The following is a 14,349-nucleotide window of genomic DNA, read 5'->3' as shown; positions in this document are numbered from 1 at the left end:
GAAAAGCGATAAAAATAATTAAGAAATGATAATAATTATCTTTAAGATGTAAGTTATCGATCGTAAATAATACTCTCCAAACGTTGATATTTTCAGAGACTCACCTGGTTAACTGCTTGGCCATTGCTGTTGCTTTAGGAAGAAACTGTCGAGATAATTCCGCGTATCTCGAACCTTTCGCTGGCAACCAAGCACGATGATACCAAAACCGATAAAGTGTTTATACCTATTTTGTCCGCCTTCTTAATCCTATTTTCGCGTCTGATAAAATTGAAAATCAATATTGGAAAAATACACCAAAAAATCAAAAAATAAATGGCGAGTTTGGTATTTAAGAGATATATGAAAAAAGATCTGTCACGAATCTTGATCTTTCTCTCTCTCTTTCTCTCTTTCTGTTGTCTCATTTCATTCGACGTTCGTGCTGTAAAAAAAAAAGAAAAAAATTGTGAATGTAGCGAAATATTGAGAATTCAATGTATCCGCTTAGTGTCTGATTAACGTCATATTTCGCTGAATTTTCGTTTTTTCTCTCTCTAACTTTCTGCAGACACACACATACATTTATCAATAATACTCCTTTTTTCCTTTCGCGTTTTATCGTCATTAGACATAATAATTATTATCGCCTGAAATCTTGGCGTTTTTCTAACACGTGTGAATTAGACGTTCACGTACTTGTGTTTACCATACACGTGCATACACGTATTTATCCATGAAATATTGGACACAGAGAAAGACTCCCATTTACATGTACCGTTTTACCTCCGTCATGGCCTTGAACGTTAACAGCGTAAAAACGTCGTAAGAGATGACTTTGAACAAGATTTTCATTTTCTTCTTGTCATTTTATTTTCTTCTTGAAGTAATTTTCTTTTGAAAAAAGAAAACAGAAGTTTCTCTCTTTCTCTTTCTCTCTCTCTTTCTTTCTTTCTATGAATAAAGAGTGAAAGTGTTACGGATCTTAGACCGAATACTAGATACTTTTATCTTGTTTTCCTGTCTTATTCTTGCTTCTTGAATGGAGTTTATATCTTTTATCCTAATCACGCTCGTAATCCTTTTTTGCGTGTAAACTCAATGCCGCATTGAGAGTATCCTTATTTTTTTTATTTTTCTATTTTTTACAATTTCGAACTCTGTTATTAACATAACGACGGTTTTCAATGACTCAAAGAAACTATGTGTATGTTAGTACGCGTATCAAATATCGTATGCTTTATGCAGAAGACGTTTTATATGAAGAAACGTTAATTGTACCGTTGTCTGAAACACGTTTTGCGTGTTACCAATACAAGCTTGTTTTTATACATACGACACTTGGATATGCACACATACACGTAGACATAATCCTTCTAATTATATCTTTTCGTACGTGTAAGAGAAAGTCCCAGTACATAAGAGCGCATATTTAGAAACGCTTGTATGAGAGAGTACTCTTGTTATATATTTAATCTTAAAATAAGTCTATGACATCTCTTTCCTCTTGCATTTTGGTTATTTTGTTTCTTCTTTCTTTTTTTCATATAAAATTAACAGTAAGACAGGTACTACTTATGATAATCTTTTCGTTGACATTTTGATTTGATGGTAACAGGAATATCGAATGATGATTATGAATTTCCAAATGTATTTTATCCGTAAGTTATTATTAAAAATCGTTTTTCTTTTCCTCTTACCCAATTGGTATAGGTAAACAACAGTATTTAAATATTAATTTTTCGTCTTTATAGATTCGAAGAAATTGATTTATAAAAATGGATTTGTTATTCGGTCAATTATTATTTGTCACTTCAAAATTAATATGATAACGCATGGGATCTAGCCTTCTTGCGTGTTGTTAATAGCGTTAATTAATTCTTATTATTTCGAAACTAGCAATTATCAAGTTGTACGTTCCGTAGACGTACACGTTTATTACTTAATGTAATGAATTGATTTGAAAGAGTACTCGCAAACGTGAAATTGATAATTATCAGTAAGGTATATTATAATGTATAATTTTTAACAATCGTTAACTGTTTTTACGTAAAAAAAAATATAATACTGTTTTAATGTTACCACATTAAAGACGAGTGATCATTTTATCGTAAAAAAATACTTAGAGATTTTTTATAATAAAATATAATGAAAATATTAATACAATCTTTTATATGGAATTTGGTTAGAAAAATAATCTCATTTGCGATAAATCGTGAAGAATGAGTGTTTTCAAGAGTAGCAAAAATTATTTGTGCCGTTTATTATTACAACTGTGACTAACCGATATCTGTATATTTTTTTTAAATATTCCCAATAACATAATCAAAATAAAATAACAACATTTAGTTTCTTCATCAAGCAAACTTGATGATACATTTCTTATTATGATCGTCACGTTGCTGATCTTTCGAAGCGGAATCAACTCTGTTGTAACTTGAGACAGACGGGTCAATAAAATCAATATAGGATAAAAATTTCCTTGTTAACGATATTTGTCACTTTATTCATAATTCGAATGAAAAAAAAAAAGATTAATTATGACAATTTGTTTTATCTATGACGTTGGTCGTTGCTAATGATATAAATTAATAATCAAGGATTGTACCATTGTATGAATAATATTTTTAATCTGAATAACGAGTACGTGAAGAATTTCTTAACGTATAAAAAAAATTTACACGATAAATAATTTTTTTTTTTTTTTTACGTAATTAAAGTACACGTACCTATATTATATATATATATATAATATTTCTATGTATATATATATATATAGAAATAGAGATATACGTATTTATAAAAAGAAAAAAAAAAATATTATTTACATAAAACGTTCTCTATTTCAATGTGTTAATAAACGATAAGAATGTATCGTAGTTGGTCGATTACGTTCAAGCAAAAAAAAAGAACAAAAAAAACAAAGCAGTAGAAAAAGAAAAGACAAGAAAAATTGTGCGATGATTGATATCTGTAAAAAGTATAAAAAAAAAACAGTAAAAAAGAAGAAAGAAAAAAAAAAAAGGAGAAGAAAAACATGTCGATCGGTAAGACGGATCAGAAAATTTGAAAGCGAAGTGCAAAAGTAATATTACCGTACGCGGTGATGCTTTGCTTTTATCGTATTCGATTTTGCTCGTACTTGACTCGAGCAGTAAAGTGGGAAGCCAAGCAGCGTGGGTTTAGTAGTAGACACACTGAGCGGGAACAAGTATAGCAGCATCGTCAGTTTGCGCCGAGTCCTCAACGTGGGAGCAGTGCTCTGTTAAGTTAGTGCGTCCTTGTAATAGAAAGGAACTTCTCTTTCTTTTTCTTTTTTTCTTTATTTCGTTTTTTATTCTCTCTATTCTTACTTATCATTCGTCTTTTCCTTTTTATTACGCGCGCGTTTTTTATCCAAGAATTTGTCGTCATCCGTCTCGTTTTCGAATTATTCTTTTCGTTAATCATTAATAACACGAATAACGGAAAAGAACAAGCGATAACGAACAAAACAAATTCAAATATTCTAACAGTGTTTTATTAAGATACAATTTGAAAAAGTGCGTACCAGTGTACGAGATTATATATATTACAACCAAAAATAATTTCTTCTTCCATCGTCATCCTGTCACGATCGAACGTTGTTCTCAGTCCAGGTAAATATAATCGTCAACGATATTTTCATTCTTTTTTCTACGTTTGCCTTTCTTTCCTCTGTCCCCCCCCCCCACCCCTCATCACTTTCTCTCTTTCTCTCTCTTTCTCTCCGTGTTTTGCTGTTCTCTCTTTCTTTTTTTTTTACTTTATTTTTATATTTGCATTCGATCAACACATTGGCAGAGGTATAAATGATTAAATATTAACTTATTTTATCTTTTTTCTTTTTTTTTTTATTTACTTCGTTCTTTTTCTCCTTTCACGTTTTACCTAATGCGACCCTGACGACTACGACGACGACGACGACGACGATTATGATTCGTCGTATAAAAGTTATGCCAAACTTTCTACGATTCTCTTTCATTTCTAATGTTTGCTTTGGCAGATTTGATATGACGAAAAATTCGAATAGAGCCGTTATAAACGAGGTCGTACCTATCGTCGTTGGTTCTTCTCGGTTAGGGGCCCACTTGCACGTATCTTAACAGAGATCTACTTCGTACCGCCTACTTTCGAGATGAGATACGGATCTATCCGTTTATCTATCTATTTATCTATCGTTTGTCGATCACGAAAAAATTATATCGATTTAATAATCGGCCAACCAATATTCGCAATATCGAAAAAGTATCAATCCGACTTTTGGATTCCTTATCGTTATTATACTCTCTCTCTCTCTTTTTTTTTTTTTGGCCAACCTTTTTCTTCTTTCTTTTCCCCTTTTTATAAAAGTCTAATAAATTTCGCGACATTATATTATTCGATATTTATTATATCACCTTAATCAATTGTTTTTTTATTTTTAAAATAGTAGAAATTGTGTAGCTATTGTATTATAGTTATTTTATTTAACGAGTATAATATAAAATAAAATATAACAAATTAGATATTGTAAATAATCGTTGAAGATTTGAGGAATATCGTTTCATAAAAAATATAGGATAATTGAAAAATGGAGATTCCTTTTTTGTTATATTTATACAATGATCAACAGTCATATACTTGGGTATCGATACATCTGAAAACCATAATAAGCTTGTTCGTGTTTATTTTAACCATAGTTCCTTCCTATGTCGTATCTTGTATATACAAAAAGTATTGTCATTAAGAATCGCTTAAGGACAGGTTTACTTTGCAAAACAAAAGAACAGTTTATTACAGAAAGCCTTGAAAGTAATATCGAATAAACGAAACAACAGCAGTGAGAATTATCAAGCATCACCATATTGTTATATTAATATTAATACGTCATTCATTTTTTTATTCCAATATCTTCCGTACAAATTTTTCATGGTCATAATCCCTTAGTCCTGCTTCAGTAATATTCTATTACGTAATATTGATCGTAGAAATGAAATATAATCGTTTAGACAGGTTTAATTTTCCTAAGAAATTTGTTTTAAATTCAGGAAACTTATTAGACGATAAAAATCTAAAGTAATGATCAATCGACAAACTCGTAACTCCAGATTACTTCGTATACTTTTGGAACATCTTTTCTTTGGAACTGAATTTTGAACTACGATCACTCTTCGTTTACTTACACCTGTTTGAAGAAAAATATTTTCACTTCCCTTCTAAACGCAGGTGTTATTTTCGTTTAATTTTATTTCTCTTCATTGTCGATCTCGTTATTTGGATTCTGTTGACATAGGACAGATAGATAGATAGATAGATAGATAGATAGATAGATAGATAGATAGATACATAGTATTTACTACTATTAATTGCTTTAGCAGTGAAGTGAACGAATAAGAAACAAATGACGGGAAAACCGTATTATCCTCTTGGTATATTTCCTCTTCTGATGATTTTTCTACTCGATTCATAAATCACTGACAGTGGGAATACGTGTAAAAATTACCGGTATTATACTGGGATTTACAATATTCACGTAACGGCATATAATTTCTGTATAATTATTTCTTCGATTTGGATCATCGATATAGTTTTTTTGTTTTTTTTTTACGCATAAGGGTTATTTATTTCTTTTAAATATTTGCCGATAATTTATTATCTCAGTTATATGCGAGTATGTATCAGAAACGTTTAACAAATAACTTTTAAATTTATCGTTCTATAAATAGTTCATGAGAGATAATCAATCCTATTTACAAACACGTGAAAAAGTTATCCTTTCGTGATGTTATTCCTCTACATTTGTCTTACTCACGATTCTTATAACACAAATGTGAAGATTCGTATACATATTGTCAACAGTTTTTACATCATTAGATGAAATAAAATTCGTTAAAATTTATAAACATTCCATCTTACGAAATTTCAACGATTAACATTTTATAGTTACAACAAATTTTGAATCTTATGATTCATTTATTAGAAAAAAAAGTCGAATCATTGATTAATCGGCAAGTAATTATTATTATTCAAATCTAAAATCATTTATAAATCCATCAAAATTTTCTATCCTTCGACTTAATATATTTATATACTAACAAGTATCTTTATTATAATTGAATTTTTACAAAAGAAACAATAAATAGAGATAGCTCGCGTTATTCTTGGTTTAAACCATTTCGAAAAATGAATTTTACATGTAATTTCTGTCATAGTAGTAAGATAATAAAAAAACAATATTTGTCAGTAGAATAATTGTGGTTCGTTTTAACAGAAGGAGGATTATCCTATTCTAGGTAACATCGAGGCAAAAGGCCATTCACTATTTTGTAATTCTAGCGCGAATGAGACATGCGATAGTGTTGTACACGTCATATAGGTCGCCAATAAGATAACTAAACGCCTTCTTCTATAGGGAACATCTCGTGAGAGTGCGTTAGAAACGTAAAAATGAGTTACTATCGTTATTGTCTTACGAATAGATAAAAAGAGAGAGAGACAGAGAGAGAAAGAAAAAAAGAAAGAAAGAATGAACGAATAACGTAATAGAAACGAACATATAATCTATAAGAAAGGTGTTATTTATGAGTTCATTCGAATTAATTACATAAAGTATATTTTATTTTTTCCCATAATATGAACGATAATAAATTGATTTCATTATCTTTCTTCTATTTGTAATAGGTTGTGCGTGTTTGTATTTGTAATCAATCATTGAAAAATAAAAATGAGAAAGGAAAAAGGGATATAAAACAAAAAAAAGAAATCGAAAAATAAATAAAATAAAGCAAACTAATATATCAACTTCGCTTATTTTTCCTTACCGAGTACATCGAGATAATACGTATTAGATAGTAACTTCGGGGAAATTATTTATTTTCTGCTTCACGATAAAACGACTCGTTGGGATTACGTTTGCGGAAAGAATTTTAAGAAGCTTGCGAATGATTAATATCATTCGATTTACGATATTCGATCTGTATTTTTTTGTTCACAAACTTCTCTGCAAATATCAACTCTAATTAATCATCATTAAGATCACACAACACATCATTGAGAATGTGTTTTACGTATTATGAGATCGTATTAAAAACATTGCCGATTATTTTCGCATTTCTTTGTTCGTTAAAATTGCATCACGGAATTTTTCTCATTTCGATATAATATATTATAACATAATTGTTCTCAATTCAATCTTTGATCCTTCGAACAATCGACACTGATAATGACATATAAATTAAGGTGCCGCACAGATACGATGCCACGTTACTTAGTTTCAAACTTATCAAGATAACTCTTTCTCCCACCCTCCCATCATTCTCGATATCGTTTATAATTAAATCTTAATATAAATTAGGTTAACACAACGATAAACACTTTTTCGATTTTTCTTCGTATATTCGATTACCAATTATAACGTTGATGACATTTGGATTTCGTTTGAACGTAAATTAATATTATTCTTCATATTCATTAATTACATCGAATATTTATTATTTTCAAATAATAATTAATAATAATTAAAAAAAAATAGAAGAGAAACTACACACTTTTAGTTTAAATACAAACGATTGTCATAACATGGTCTTATCTCGTATGATGAATAGTCAAAAGAAATGATCTTCTTATAACGGACTTTGAATAACATGTAATTAGCGTAAATGTGTGATAGCGTAAATAATACTTAAATAATAAAACTTTTAATTCATAGATCGAACGATCCACGGAGTTCGAGAAGTTTTATCGTCGGCGGTCGCATTGTTGGATCACGCCACGGGTTAATAGGTTAATACGAGAACGATGATGTTGTTTTCTGTGAAACATTGTGGTCTTCTGCTCGTGGTTTTCTCGGATCGGTCTCCTTGCGGTTTAACTTAAGTCACACATATCTAAGCTTTTAATCTACGCTCGAAAACGGAAAACAAGATTAGTAAATCTTATCGTTTCGTATTCGAGATAAATCATAAAAAATCGAAAAAACTACGTGAGAAAGAAAAAATAAAGGTGACAGATTAAAAATGTGCTTATTTAGTTCGAAGGGTTTCCACCTCATCGAAATGCGTCGTATTTTCTCGAATGGTATACGCATATGTACATGTATGTGTATACATATATATATCGCAGTTTTTTACACGAATACATTCGTAAACGTTATTGTCACAAAACCTGATAATAATCCTTGACAAAATCGATAGCATACTTCTGCTACAATCTAAACGATCATTCGTTTTCTACGCGGTTATTCCATTCTTCTTTACAAATTTATTTTATATTATTGTTTTTGTTTTTTTTTAAACAAGAAGAAGAAGAAGAAGAAGAAGAGATCGATAAACTCGGAAATATACGAGAGATATAATGGGAAACGTAGCTTCGTGTTATTTGCGTGCACGTAGAATTCGTTGCATGGCAGTATAGTGCAATTATCTTTTGCACGCACGGTACGACGGTGCGTTGGTGCGGTGCAGTGCGGTGTACGTTGTTGTTCGAGCTATGATATTCTTAGATTTCAATGCTTTACTTCTTATATTAGGTTTTTTTCTTTCTCTCTCTTATATTTCTTTTGCGTGTTACATAGAGAATACTGTGATAAAAAAAAAGGAAACAAATTATTATTGCAAAATATAAGATAAGAACGATATGGAAAATTATTATTAATATAAATATAACGAATCAATTCGATATAGAATCGGAAAGAGAGAGAGAGAGAGAAAAAAGGAGAAATCTTTTCAAGTTTAAAACATTTAAAAATGATCGGAGTCATAGTTATTGTTATTCGCGTGTAAAGTTTGTAATATTCCTTGCTCGTTTTTACATCGTTGGCAGCAGCTGGTTTTTGACGTTAAGGTGCGAAAGGAGGTGAAGGTTGGTCGCGTGCACACGCATACGGTAACCGTGTAACACTTGTACCGTTGTCGTGTCGTTGTCGATGCAACGAAGTATGAGTTTTCGATCGAAAGGTATCACCAGGGAAATCGACGAATACGATACGCTCTATAAAAGACCCATACTAACGTATTATAAGTATAGTGAGAAGAGGAGGCATAGAATAGTATGACTGTCGCGTTACTCGCTCGATAAAATATAAAATTAAGTAGGAGGAAGAAACGAATAGGAAGGATAAAGAAAAAGAAAAAAAAAGAAAAAAAAATAGAAAAAAAAGAAAAGAATAAAAAAGAAAGGAAAAGTACGAAACGATCGAATCTTCGTAAGGTATTACTATAGTCAAATATCAACCATGACTTTACTGTTATATTGCATAAAAAGGCTTACTATTGTTCTTACACGTCAACCTCTAATAAGTTTATAACTCGTTCAGTAATTTACCATAATTTGGAGCAATATTCTAAAAGAGTGATTTGGTAAATGGAAAATTGATTGATTTTTCGAGAAAAAGTATTACAAGCTTGTCCATTAGCGTAATTTGTAAGTTGAGTTATAGTTGCTTTCGTATAGATTAATCAATCATCGTTCGTATATTTTTTACAATTCGTAAATATATAATTATTTTGTTTTTATGCGAGACAAAGATGAAGTATATATATTGTTGTTAGATTTATGAGGACTAAAGAGGATTCTAATTTTAAAATGGTATTTCTATTTATTTACTAACACGTTTTCCTACTAGAATCGTAGTTGCTCTTCTCACGTTGTCACGTTTCCACAGTTCGACACGTGAATCGTCTAAATGCGAATGAACGGAACACTTTGAAAATAAAAAAACATCGAGACGAAGAAAAACGTTTTGCGTGTTTTTTTTTTTTTTTATATCGATAGCGAACCAATACGATATCACAAATTACTTTTGGGGGAATTTATATGTTTACGTCTTTTTTAATTCCATCAAAAAAAAAAGGAATACCCGTTAAATTTAATTTCGTCACGTTATTATAAATATACATCGTTATCGGTAATTTATCAAGCGATAAATTTTATTTGTCATCGCATTAAATGGTAAAATATGTCGATCAATAACTTGACGATTATGCAACAATGATAAGGGCAATTTGCATCTATTTTAACATATTATAAATATTAAAAGACAAAAATAAGTCTTTGTACGATAGGTGTGAAATATCATATTCCTATATCATGTATGATATATATATATATATATATAGGTGTATTGAATTATGACTGTTTGCTGATATTTTCAACTCCCTAAATCTTGCTGAAAATGACATATGTCTGTTAGGCTGTTTTCAAATCATAAATATTAAAAGATATGAACAATACTTTTTTCGTTATTGATTAATATTTTATTTTGTCTTTTAACATAAACGATCGTTGAAATGTTTGCTGGTACGTTCCCACGATTATTGCGAAATGTGAAGCATAAGCATTTGTGGTTTGGTAGCCTGCGGCTCGAACAACTTTCGGAAAGTTAGCAATCGTGACACTTTCCCTCGAATCGTTAACTGATACAGTACATAGAAAGCTTATCATCATCGTATATATTCATATAGGAAAATTTATTTCCATTGGAAGTAAAGATTTTCAGATCGTTATTAAATACAAGCGTATCATAAATTTAAGTACACCTAGTTGATTGCTTTTTTCCATTTAGGAATATTAGAACGCATTTATTATTGTCAAAGTTAATTTTAATTTATGCACTAGATAATTAAATCTGGCCTTCAGTTATTCCTTAGTATACTTTACACACACACACACACACATATATATATATACTTTTCAATCAATATTTTCCGTTGTACAATTTATTTACAATTTGTATATTTTCCATGAAATAGATATCACCCAGTGAGTAATATGTTTAAATAATTATGTAATATTACAGTTAACATTCTAATTTGTTAACTTACCTAACATTACAATATTTAGGACAAGTTTTATGAAACAAGTTGGAATAACTTACCGATAAAGCTTTACTGCATACGTCGAGGTGGCGACCACTAGTTTACGTCAACGTCATGAATGCATGAGCTATTTCTAGAGTGGTATAGAATGGTATAAAAGCATAGAAAATAACCGGACTTTGAAGTTTTCTGATATTATCATAAGGTACTATACGAATAAAAAAAAAAAAGAAAATCTTTCTCCTTTTGATATATTAACAAATAAATTGGAAAACACGAAACTTTTGATTAATAACCAATAAAGAGAAGTTACGTAAATTTTTCAAGTGGAATATATATAAATGCAAATTCAATAGCGTCAAGTCGAAAGATCGAAAATACGAAAAATAAAATTGCAAGCGTAACGATGCGATACGACGGTATCTGATGTTTCCTCAGGTCAATGTCTTTTCTAGATACATATATACGAAGAAACATCCTCGATATCAGCGTTTTTCAATCTTTCTTGTTATACGATCACACACATTTGTTTGCAATGGTATCATCCAAATATTTATAATACACAATTTTTAAAAACCCGATAAACTAAAATCATTGATTATTATATATATATATATTTCATCATTATGATGAAGTGCCTTGTCTGGCGAGACAAATGATAATTATGTTTGTCAATGTTTTTCAAACAATTTACTTCTCGGATTCGTAAAATAAATTATGCACAAATTTTTTGAAAATCTTTTATAAATTTTTTTCTCATACTTCATTTAAAGTCAATTTAACGTGACTGAATATCGGACCGTAATAGATAGACTCAGTAAAACTGCTCAATATAATATTTAGGTATGTAAGTATTTACGTGTTTGATTTAGCAAACCGCAGTTTTTTTTTAAAAATGCACATTATTCTATAATTTTTGTTGCATAAATCGTATCGACGTAACTCCTCGAAATGATCTAATCGAATTGAAATATTCAATAAAAGAAGTTGCAAATATAATAACGATAAACGAAACAATTAAATCGTAGTATTGTAAATAAAATAGTGCAAATCATTGAAATAAGTATATAAAGCTACTTATCTCTAATTAAAGCTACCGTTCATAGTTTAAACGAATTTGTTAAATATATGTAAGTTATTCGTAAATTAAAGAAATCGTAAATCTTACGTTAATAAAGTATTAATTGCAACGTAAATAAAAATATGTAATTTTTTTTTTTTTTTTTTAAAGAATTTTCATATTATCAATTATCTTTTGATAAAATGCTTGGTAAGTCTTTAATGAGGACGTTGTTCGTTAAGAGAGAGAGAAAAAAAAAAATTCAACTGACGAGAACGTATAATAATCTTCCACACATTCACACAAATGTATGCCCCAGCCAATTAACTAACTATTCCCTTCATACCAAGGAAGATCACCGACCGGTTTGAGGTACCTCCGACTGAAATAGCGGCTCGAAGAAGAGATGGTAGTAGAAATAAGGTTCAACCGAGGCAACTCGCTTGACCACTATAAGAACACACGTTTTCGCTGATACACACGGATATCACACGGTAATATATCGCGTGTAGAACTTTCTCGGAACCCACCACGGAAAACCCTTGCGCGCGTGACGTACCAAAATCACGACGACTCTTTCCTTTTTTTCTTCTTTTTGACGATTAAAGTTTCCTCGCGATCACCGTTGTACCAATTTTCATCTCCAAAAATTTACGAAATAATGTAAAAGAGAGAGAGAGAACAAGATTTAGGCTAACTCGTTATCAGAAAAAAAAACACACACACACATATCGCGCTATTATTAAGAATTTGTATGAATATGTTAAAAAAAAAAAGCGAAACGATTCGACAAGTATTCCGGCACATATGTAATATACTTATATCGTACATATGTGCACATAATAAAACGTGTGATATCATATCTACTTTGTTTCACCTTGAGTGTTATTTGTTAAGAATGCTGTTGGATGCTTTTAGCCTAGGATTCTCTCGAATATTAAAAAAAAAAAAGAAAAAAAAGGAAAACGATTATAAACGCGTAAACAAGAAATGTGATTTCACCGCTATTATTAATTGAAAAAATGTGTATATGTACACCGTTTACGAAGTATAAGCACGTGATACGAGTTGAATATCGTTTCGTATCTCGTTGAAATGACATATGTTAAGTACTTACGTGCCAACAGTCTCGTATTCTTTGTTCTCTTTTCGTTCCCTGCAATCGCGAAAATACCGATTGCACTTTTTCTTCGAGTGTCATGGGCTCGCTCTCAACCTTTTGCGTTTGCGATTTCGAGAAAGAGCGCATTATTTCTGTTCTCGCTATCATCGTCATTTTCGCTAGTCACTTTGTAAATATGTGAAAAAAAAAAAAGAAAAAAAAAAAAAGAAAAACTGACTTATTTTACGACGGATGAGCATGTGCCCGTCAGGTGGGAGCGGGCTTTACTCGTTCAAACTATGTGGTATCGTTGTGGGTACTTGACAAAGATTTGAAAATACGCCTTATCTTTATGAGTTCTGCACCGTTTTAGAGAACCGCGAGCTTATATGTAAAATAGCCTAACACACTCGGTTTTGTTTAAACTATATTATCTTATATGTATATATGTGTTCTCTCTATATAAATATATGTATATATATATATATATATATTTACATATATGGTTGCATAAATATCGTTTCACTTTATAATCAGCCGATTGTAGGAAGATAGTTCTACATAGTGTAGTTTAATCAATTTTAAAATACCGAGTCATGGAGATGATCAATGGTATTAAATCTTCTCTCTATCAATATTAATATTCATTTAATTTTCAATATTAATGCATTGAACGTTTGTATATTCTTATTACACACACACATTAATAGTCGTGTACTAATAAAAAAAAGTTCCTTGAAGAAATATATTTATATTTTCGATTTATGTTAATATTATAAATGATGTTAATACTCGTGCTGTAAATAATTATTACGATTAATAGAACGAGTTTGTGTGTTTATCTGTGCTTCAGTTTTTATTGCGACGTAATTTATTATCGAACCGAAGACCTAATAAAATAGGAAACGATCGAATGTGGCTTTAATAACGATAAGACGACTTACCTGCAGTGACTCTCTACATTGAGAAAACGTATCGGTCCGTGTTTAGCCTACTTTGTATTAATCGAGAATTATATATAGACTTTCATATATCATAAAAGCCATCGCATGCCCTTCGTGTATTACGTGTGTTTTTTTTTTTCTCAAGTTCTATCTTTTAGAATCTACCTAGAAATCCGTGTACATTACGTTTTGTTTGAATAATTTCACATATCTATCTATATATATACAATATATCCAATCGCGAGGAATCATAGTTAATAATAGCTTTATCATTTTATCGCAAAATTATATATATACCCTATAAAAGCAATATAAATATTAATAATAATAATGATCTTTGAGATGATAATGAAATATATACTAATAATGTGTGAACTTATGAAATTGTTTGATTGTAAATTATTATTATCATCATCATTATATATATATATATAATTTATTGATATATTT

General features: G+C 30.1%; 1 protein-coding gene across 2 annotated transcripts in view; it reads left to right on the top strand.

Annotated features, from left to right (window-relative positions):
* The first annotated feature begins 3,082 nt into the window (after nucleotides 1-3,082).
* The window catches only part of LOC106784516, a 15,603-nt gene continuing 4,336 nt past the window's right edge, over nucleotides 3,083-14,349 (top strand). Inside the window, exon 1 of one of the 2 annotated variants that reach the window (XM_014744148.1) lies at nucleotides 3,083-3,617. The gene's annotated coding sequence lies outside the window, so the exon portion shown is untranslated. The remainder of the gene's footprint in view (nucleotides 3,618-14,349) is intronic. The other variant, XM_014744139.1, reaches the window with a different exon arrangement.

This window comes from Polistes canadensis, unplaced genomic scaffold (assembly GCF_001313835.1).
Source record: "Polistes canadensis isolate GaletaPanama2010 unplaced genomic scaffold, ASM131383v1 scaffold_1, whole genome shotgun sequence".
Taxonomy (NCBI): domain Eukaryota; kingdom Metazoa; phylum Arthropoda; class Insecta; order Hymenoptera; family Vespidae; genus Polistes; species Polistes canadensis.
This window is presented reverse-complemented; position numbering and strand designations above follow the sequence as displayed.